Genomic DNA, 7605 nt, shown 5'->3' with positions numbered 1-7605 from the left:
TCAGAAGAAAAGATTAATGGAGACTGCAGACCACCTATGGCAAACAGGATCTGCAGTGTCACAAGGGGCGCTGCTGTGGGATCACTGCGTGAATGACCAGCAGTGGGAAAGCCTGACAGGCTCCCTTTGAAAATGATCCAGCACACATTGCAGAGTAGTTTCTCACCTTACTTTGGTCGTCTCATTACGCCAGGCACGCCCCAACATGAAAGAGAGAATTCAGAAAGTTATTAATGCAAATAAATTTCCAGTTAACAATGATGTTCCCAATAGATCAACCCAGTATGGCGCTGGAGACCGACTGGAACAAGGTTTACTTTATGATCAATTCCATGGCAAGTCAGGAACCGAATATCCCAAAAGCCTTGGTATATGACCAGTCCTGGTATGCCTGAAGCGAGGTCAGCAGCTATTAATTACTCAATAGATTGAAAACACTCACTCTGCATTATCACATACATCAGTGGTCACCAATCGGTCAATCTTCAAGGCATTCCTAGTCGATCGCCAAACATTTATGTAGAAAAGCCAACGCTAAAGGCTTGCACTGTTTTAATAATTTGTGTTGCGCTGTTGGTGCACTTGATTCAGAAGCCCCGCCAACCGGGTAGGCAAAAAGTGTTCCCATTTTGAACCATCTGCTGCTCCCTCCTGAGACTAATGACATGTTCAAAACTGGGAACTCTTGAATGCTCAGGAAGTTAAGACAACTGGGGGAAAATCCTTTTGAACGGCCATTAAACTCAGAAACTCTGGCATCTTTCAAGAGAAAGCACCATGACCATCAAATGCAGGTGCCATCAGTTCAGTAAAATAAAGCAAATACGCTCAATTTATGCTCAGCTGTGCTTCGCAAGTGCTACACCAACTGATCTAATTTTGAAATATATGGTCCGAGAAGAATATTGGCAGGCAGGCATATAGCCAATCTGCTGTGATAATTAGGCCTACTGCATAAACCTCATTCCTACAGAACTGTTTTCTGAATATTGCAGATATGGCTATGCATGATGACTTAATACACAGAAAAATACCTTTTTAGTTAAATGGGTTTCCATCACATTTGCAACTCAGCTGGATCTCACAAAAACAATTTGTTTATATATCGAGTGTGCCAGCACACCGATAGCGCTGTTGGCTAGAGCGCACATACAGCCTACATGAGATTATGGACAAAAAGCCAAGCATCAATGAGCATGTCATGAAAATAAGAATATTTTTGGGAAGGCGCATCAAGCTCATCACCTTGCACTTTAACCACCCTGTGAAGTTCATTACTTCAAGTTTTAATGTCACATGCACAAGTACAGCAAAATGCCCTTCTTTCAAGTACTAATCCCAACAATGCAGTACTCCTAATTTAATCTGTAGCCTAATAAAATGCATGCTTTCCCAGTGAGTTGAAGTGGGAGGGCAACATGTCATTGTGCTACTCAGATTATTATATCTATATTTGGCATTAAATTCCCACCTAATATCTCAAATAATACATTTTGCCACCAAAAAATATTCCGCACTGTCTAGTGTATTTTGTTAACATTTGACCATTTCACCAAATGAGACATCTGACATTGTGACAAAACTGCACATTTGAGAGTGGTCTTTTAATGTCCCCAGCACAAGGTGCACCTGTGTAATGCTTACACCGTTTAATCAGCTTCTTGATATGCCACACCTGTCAAGTGGATGCATTATCTTGGCTAAGGAGAAAAGACCATTAACAAGGATGTAAACAAATGTGCACAAAATGAGAAATGAGCTTTCTGTGTATAGAAAATGCCAGGGATTTTTATTTCAGCTCATGAAACCAACACTTTACATGGTACATTTATATTTTTCAGTATAAATTCCCCAAGCATTACTTGGATACATTGACTGTCTTGGCTTTAATTGGGGAATCATAATGTCAGCAGCCCATCACTAGCAAAACATTTAGATTCAACTAAAAGGAGACAAATGTCAGAGGGCTTGAGATTTTGTAATTGGGCCTGGTCGCAGTGCTGAGATGTTCTTGCCCTGTGGCAGCCCATGGCATGCCGCTCAGGCCTGGTGTTGGGTATGCCGGGGAATTCTGACACTGCACCACCAGAGGCCTCGCATTCCATGGATGCCAGCCAGCCCACAGTAGGCTCGTAGAGAGAATGGGTTTGTATCAGCACAAATACCAGGGCTCCAGGCACAGACCAGCCAGGAGCCTAACGATGCCAGATGCAGAGTCACTCTCGCACTGTGTTATGAACAGAACAGCCTGTGGTGAGGGCTGGCTGCAGATACCATACAGTGCAACTCAGTGGGCCCTTGGCTAGCTTTCAAGAGACTCAACACAAGTACTCACTTTCAATCATTACCTTCAGACCCCTTGGCACGTTTGACATGAAGGTCCTGTCAAGAGAACACAAGACTGAATTTGCATACAGGAAGTTCAATGATATAAACTCGCTGGGAAGTGAAATGTGTCGACAGATATACCAGAACTCCACACAAGAGGCATGGAGACCAACAATGTCATATGCCCAGGTTGCTCTTGCACTGATTAATGAACACTAACTAGAGTCACGACTGGCTGCAGATACCATGCAGTGCTGTGACCATAGTCAATTCCTCCCCATATACCCACAAACAGAAGATGATTTCACGCAACGAAATCAACACTGATCAGGGTTCATACTCACCAAAAGGGCATCTGGAGTTGAGAGCCATCTGGTGGCCAATTGGTAGACCTACACCAGACAGATGAGAAAAGCCATTAGAAACATGTGGCCTTAGTTCATAGTAGAGCTGCAATTATGAGTATTTGTACTGCAGTAATATCCCACAGGGCTAATGGCAGTAGCCATGAGGGTAAAGCGAAACCACAGACTTGTGCTGTGAGGCATTTCCAACGACTAGGGCCCACAGTTAGGAGTCTGTCGGGATAGGCCTCAGTATGGCATAGAAAGGTTTAAAATATGGAGCACTCATGTAGAGTTTGATTAGAACAAAAAAGTCAACTAGGCATTTCAAATGGCAAAATACTCACTATGAACATCAAGGTTATTTTGCGTTAAATGCATTAAAGCCGAGATCCGCATACGGTGAATCAGGCTCACTGGTCATAACCAGGCATATTTGTAATTGTTTGAGAAGGGGCAGAGGAGCATCCTGCATCACAGTTAAAAAATCAAAAATAAAGTGTTTTGCACATTCGGCTGTTCTATCATTGGTGCAATGATGTCTAAGAAAAAAAAGTGCTTGTTTGAAGTGACGTCTCTTGTAACATCACCAACGGAAGTGAGTGTCACAGCTACAGGTTCAAGCTTTAAATATTGGGAAAAACAAGTACTAACCAAGTCGGCATGACACCATGTCAATGACCATACATATGCCCAGTACAAACAGGAGGTACACAGGTCAAATCACCTTTGCCCCTCGAAGCTGTTGGAATCAATGGAAAGGAAAATTAATACTACGTACAGTTGAAGTCGGAGGTTTACATACACTTAGGTTGGAGTCATTAAAACTCGTTTTTCAACCACTCCACAAATTCCTTGTTAACAAACTATAGTTTCTTGCAAGTTGGTTAGGACATCTACTTTGTTCATGACAAGTAATTTTTCCAACAATTGTTTACAGACAGATTATTTCACTGTATCACAATTCCAGTGGGTCAGAAGTTTACATACATACACTAAGTTGACTGTGCCTTTAAACAGCTTGGGAAATTCCAGAAAATGATGTCATGGCTTTAGAAGCTTCTGATAGGCTAATTGACATCAGTTGAGTCAATTGGAGGTGTACCTGTGGATGTATTTCAAGGTCTTCCTTCAAACTCAGTGCCTCTTTGCTTGACATCATGGGAAAAATCATAAGAAATCAGCCAAGACCTCAGAAAAATAATTGTAGACCTCCACCAGTCTGGTTCATCCTTGGGAGCAATTTCCAAATGCCTGCAGGTACCACATTCATCTGTAGAAACAATAGTACACAAGTATAAACACCATGGGACCACGCAGCCGTCATACCGCTCAGGAAGGAGACGTGTTCTGTCTCCTAGAGATTAACGTACTTTAGTGTGAAAAGTGCAAATCAATCCCAGAACAGCACAGGACCTTGTGAAGATGCTGGAGGAAACAGGTACAAAAGTATCTATATCCTATCCACAGTAAAACGAGTCCTATATCGACATAACCTGAAAGGCTGCTCAGCAAGGAAGAAGCCACTGCTCCAAAACCGCCATAAAAAAGCTAAACTACAGTTTGCAACTGCACATGGGGACAAAGATCGTACTTTTTTGGACAAATGTCCTCTGGTCTGATGAAACAAAAACATAACTGTTTGGCCATAATGACCATCGTTATGTTCGGAGGGAAAAGGGGGATGCTTGCAAGCCGAAGAACACCATCCCAACCGTGAAAGACGGGGGTGGCAGCATCATGTTGTGGGGCGCTTTGCTGCAGGAGGGACTGGTGCATGTCACAAAACAGATGGCATCATGAGGACGGAAAATTATGTGGATATATTGAAGCAACATCTCAAGACATCAGTCAGGAAGTTAAAGCTTGGTCGCAAATGGGTCTTCCAAATGGACAATGACCCCAAGCATACTTCCAAAGTTGTGACAAAATGGCTTAAGAACAAAGTCAAGGTATTGGAGTGGCCATCACAAAGCCCTGAACTCAATTATATAGAACATTTGTGGGCAGAACAGAAAAAGCGTGTGCGAGCAAGGAGGCCTACAAACCTGACTCAGTTACACCAGCTGTCAGGAGGAATGGGCCAGAATTCACCCAGCTTATTGTGGGAAGCTTGTGAAAGGCTACCCGAAATGTTTGACCCAAGTTAAACAATTTAAAGGCAAAGCTACCAAATACTAATTGAGTGTATGTAAACTTCTGAACCCACTGGGAATGTGATGAAATAAATAAAAGCTTAAATAAATAATTCTCCACTATTATTCTGACATTTCACACTCTTAAAATAAAGTGGTGATCCTAACTGACCTAAAACAGGGATTTTTTACTCTGATTAAATGTCATGAATTGTGAAAAACTGAGTTTAAATGTAATTGGCTAAGGTGTATGTAAACCTCCGACTGCAACTGTATGAACATTGGTTTACAAAGCTTCAGTTTCTGGTTTGTTCAGAGAGGCATAACTCCATCACAATTCAGAGCAGTTGAACATTTAAGCCAATCATTAATTCCATAAATAAATCAAGCTTAAGGGGTTCTCCAACTACGTACCAGAAGAGTTTGGGATTGAAACGGGCTTCATCATATCAAACTCTTCCCTGAAAGACAGGCACTGGATTAAAGGCAAATACTTTGGATTAATTTATTTCGAGATTGATGTCCAGTCTCATTAGTAACACCGCTGCTTGGTGAGCACAGCAGTGGGTTGCAAGAAAATGGATTGCTATGTGCACTGCTACAGCACTAAGGCCCACGGTGTCAAGGCCCTGACTGGCGCTGCGCTCTCAAAGACATGTACAAGGCAGGAAATGTCTTACATGGCAAAGCTTCTGGCTCAATGCAAGATGGCAGGCCTGTCATTTCCTGCAACGATAGTCATGTTGATTTGGGACAGAGCTAAGGGAACAAGTAAAATCCATACATCAAATAAATGGATGGGTTGACAGAGCTATGGGCATCTAACATTACATTTGAAAGAATGTGATTTCAGTAATGAAGTTAATTACCTAGTTCCTACATTTGCAAACACTAAATCTAGCTATTAGTTAACTAGGTTAAAATACTTAGTCCTAGAATACCACAACTACACATCAGATGAATAACAGCCTGCATTTCACTAACTTCAGGTTAGGATGTTTCGGGCCTCATTGTCACCACTAATCTTTCAGAGATGGAAGCAAACCAGACTGTCCTATAAACATGTCACATGCAAGGAATTCACCCACTGAATATTGTCAACTTCATAAGTAACAACGCACATGGCATTATTAGTTAGCCAGCCATGCTTTGGGCCCGTTAACCCTCCAATTATGTTGCAGGTCAATTTGACCTATTTCCACATTTGAGTTGCCTAAAATACTAATGAACCCCTTTTCTCCAAGAAACGAAATGGCTTTTCCTCAGTTAGGGTCATGAACCTAACTTCAAAATATGGACACTAATGTGTTGTGGAATGTCTGTGTAGATTTTGTAAACAAACATGTCGTGGGTCATTTTGACCCGGAGGTTTTCATGTGCATAGATATTTGGACAGGTGCAAAACAGTGTCTTTGATGTATTTTGTTTTGACTGGTTCTGGTGGCACTTTTAGAATTATGTTTGGGTGAAAAGGAGCTTTCCCAAGCTTCTCCTCCATGCGAGAGCAGCAGATCTGATAAATCGGCTCCAGCGGATACAGGTGATGGCAAGAAACGGAAAAGACGCCAGCTCTGCCCCCCTCGACAAGTAAAACCAGCACCACTCGTGGAGAAAGCAATAAATACATATGCAGAAAGCACACTTACATTGTGTTCAACATGGAGAGAAAGACTAATGATCATTTTGACCAATAGGGTCAAATCACACTAAGTGTTAAGGTTACTGGTATTTTTTTTTAAATGCCTACTTGGGGAAACAGAAAATGCTTGTTTGTGAAAAAGGAAATATGTTTAACAAATAGTTCTTAAATCGTTTTTTAAATGAAGTGTTCTTCACCTGTTGTATACGGCGCATTTTCCAAATACATTTGTATTAGTTAGCAAGCCATAACGTTAGTTACAAACTCTGAGAAGGAGTCTGGCCTAATTATACTAGCCGATAGCCAAGCTATGTCCAAAACGTAGTTACTAACCATACTAGCTAGTTACCTTGTAGTTAGGCATCTTACTAGGTAACGTTAGTTATTTTTTGTAAACGTTAGCCCGGTAGCACGCTATCTGCAATACTGTAAACCGCGATGCAGGGAAGCAAATGATCACAACTCATCATTGGAACCTAGAATTGTTTCTAAACATTGTGAATGCACAACATGCATTAATACAATTAACATGACTCGGCATTTCAAATGTACCTTCATTACTGCAGTTACAAACGTCCCGTCGAAAGATTATGTTGGCCTTCGGCCACAAAAGAACGATTCTGAACATTGAACAAATGAGACTATTCAAGTAGTCGGAAGGGTTTTTATACCACAGCGCCACCAGAAAACGCTTTACGCCATACCACCACAACCAATCATCGATAGTCTTGGATACTATGCCGCGAAAAGTCTCGGTAATGTACGACCTCCCCGAGAAACCCTGGTTTATTGCCACGTTCACATCCTAGTCGGAAATGTCCGACTTGATTATTCGTTGAACGCGGCCCGTGTATAAATACAACCAATTAGCAAGTCGGACATTTCAGAGTTTTCTAATTTCCGACTAGCACATTAACGCGACATATAAACGTGCATATCGACTCTGGCCAATGACTGTATATGGCCGGTGAGGCGTTCCTGAGGTTTCCACTGGATAGCACAGCCACAAAGTCAAAATTGGCTATAGTACAACTGCATGAAAACAAAAATTCGCTTTTTAAGTATAATTTAAGGTTAGGGTTAGGCATAAGGTTAGCAGTGTGGTTAAGATTATGGTTAGGTTTAAAATAATATTTTAAGAAGATGCATATAAATAGAC

The 7605-nt window shown here is 41.6% G+C and overlaps 1 long non-coding RNA gene and 2 other non-coding genes across 7 annotated transcripts; all 3 read right to left on the bottom strand.

The window, feature by feature from the left end:
• Window positions 1-1764: 1764 nt before the first annotated feature.
• LOC115148601 (uncharacterized) lies at window positions 1765-7215 on the bottom strand. 5 transcript variants are annotated; one of them, XR_003866703.1, is made up of 6 exons: window positions 6999-7215; window positions 5488-5566; window positions 5222-5282; window positions 3327-3414; window positions 2673-2720; window positions 1765-2382 (listed from the first exon to the last, which is right to left on the bottom strand). It is a non-coding gene; the product is annotated as an uncharacterized LOC115148601 (long non-coding RNA). The 5 variants fall into 5 exon arrangements; XR_003866702.1 differs by having other exon boundaries at window positions 5222-5268; XR_003866705.1 differs by having other exon boundaries at window positions 5222-5268; window positions 5488-5533.
• On the bottom strand, window positions 2146-2285 carry LOC115149712 (small nucleolar RNA SNORA8). The gene has a single exon (XR_003866964.1). It is a non-coding gene; the product is annotated as a small nucleolar RNA SNORA8 (small nucleolar RNA).
• LOC115149713 (small nucleolar RNA SNORA18) lies at window positions 2793-2926 on the bottom strand. The gene has a single exon (XR_003866965.1). It is a non-coding gene; the product is annotated as a small nucleolar RNA SNORA18 (small nucleolar RNA).
• Window positions 7216-7605: the final 390 nt, after the last annotated feature.

The sequence above is a fragment of the Salmo trutta genome, chromosome 15, assembly GCF_901001165.1.
Source record: "Salmo trutta chromosome 15, fSalTru1.1, whole genome shotgun sequence".
In the NCBI taxonomy this organism is placed as follows: domain Eukaryota; kingdom Metazoa; phylum Chordata; class Actinopteri; order Salmoniformes; family Salmonidae; genus Salmo; species Salmo trutta.
The sequence above is the reverse complement of the archived record's forward strand: the minus strand, read 5'-3'. Positions and strand labels throughout refer to the sequence as shown.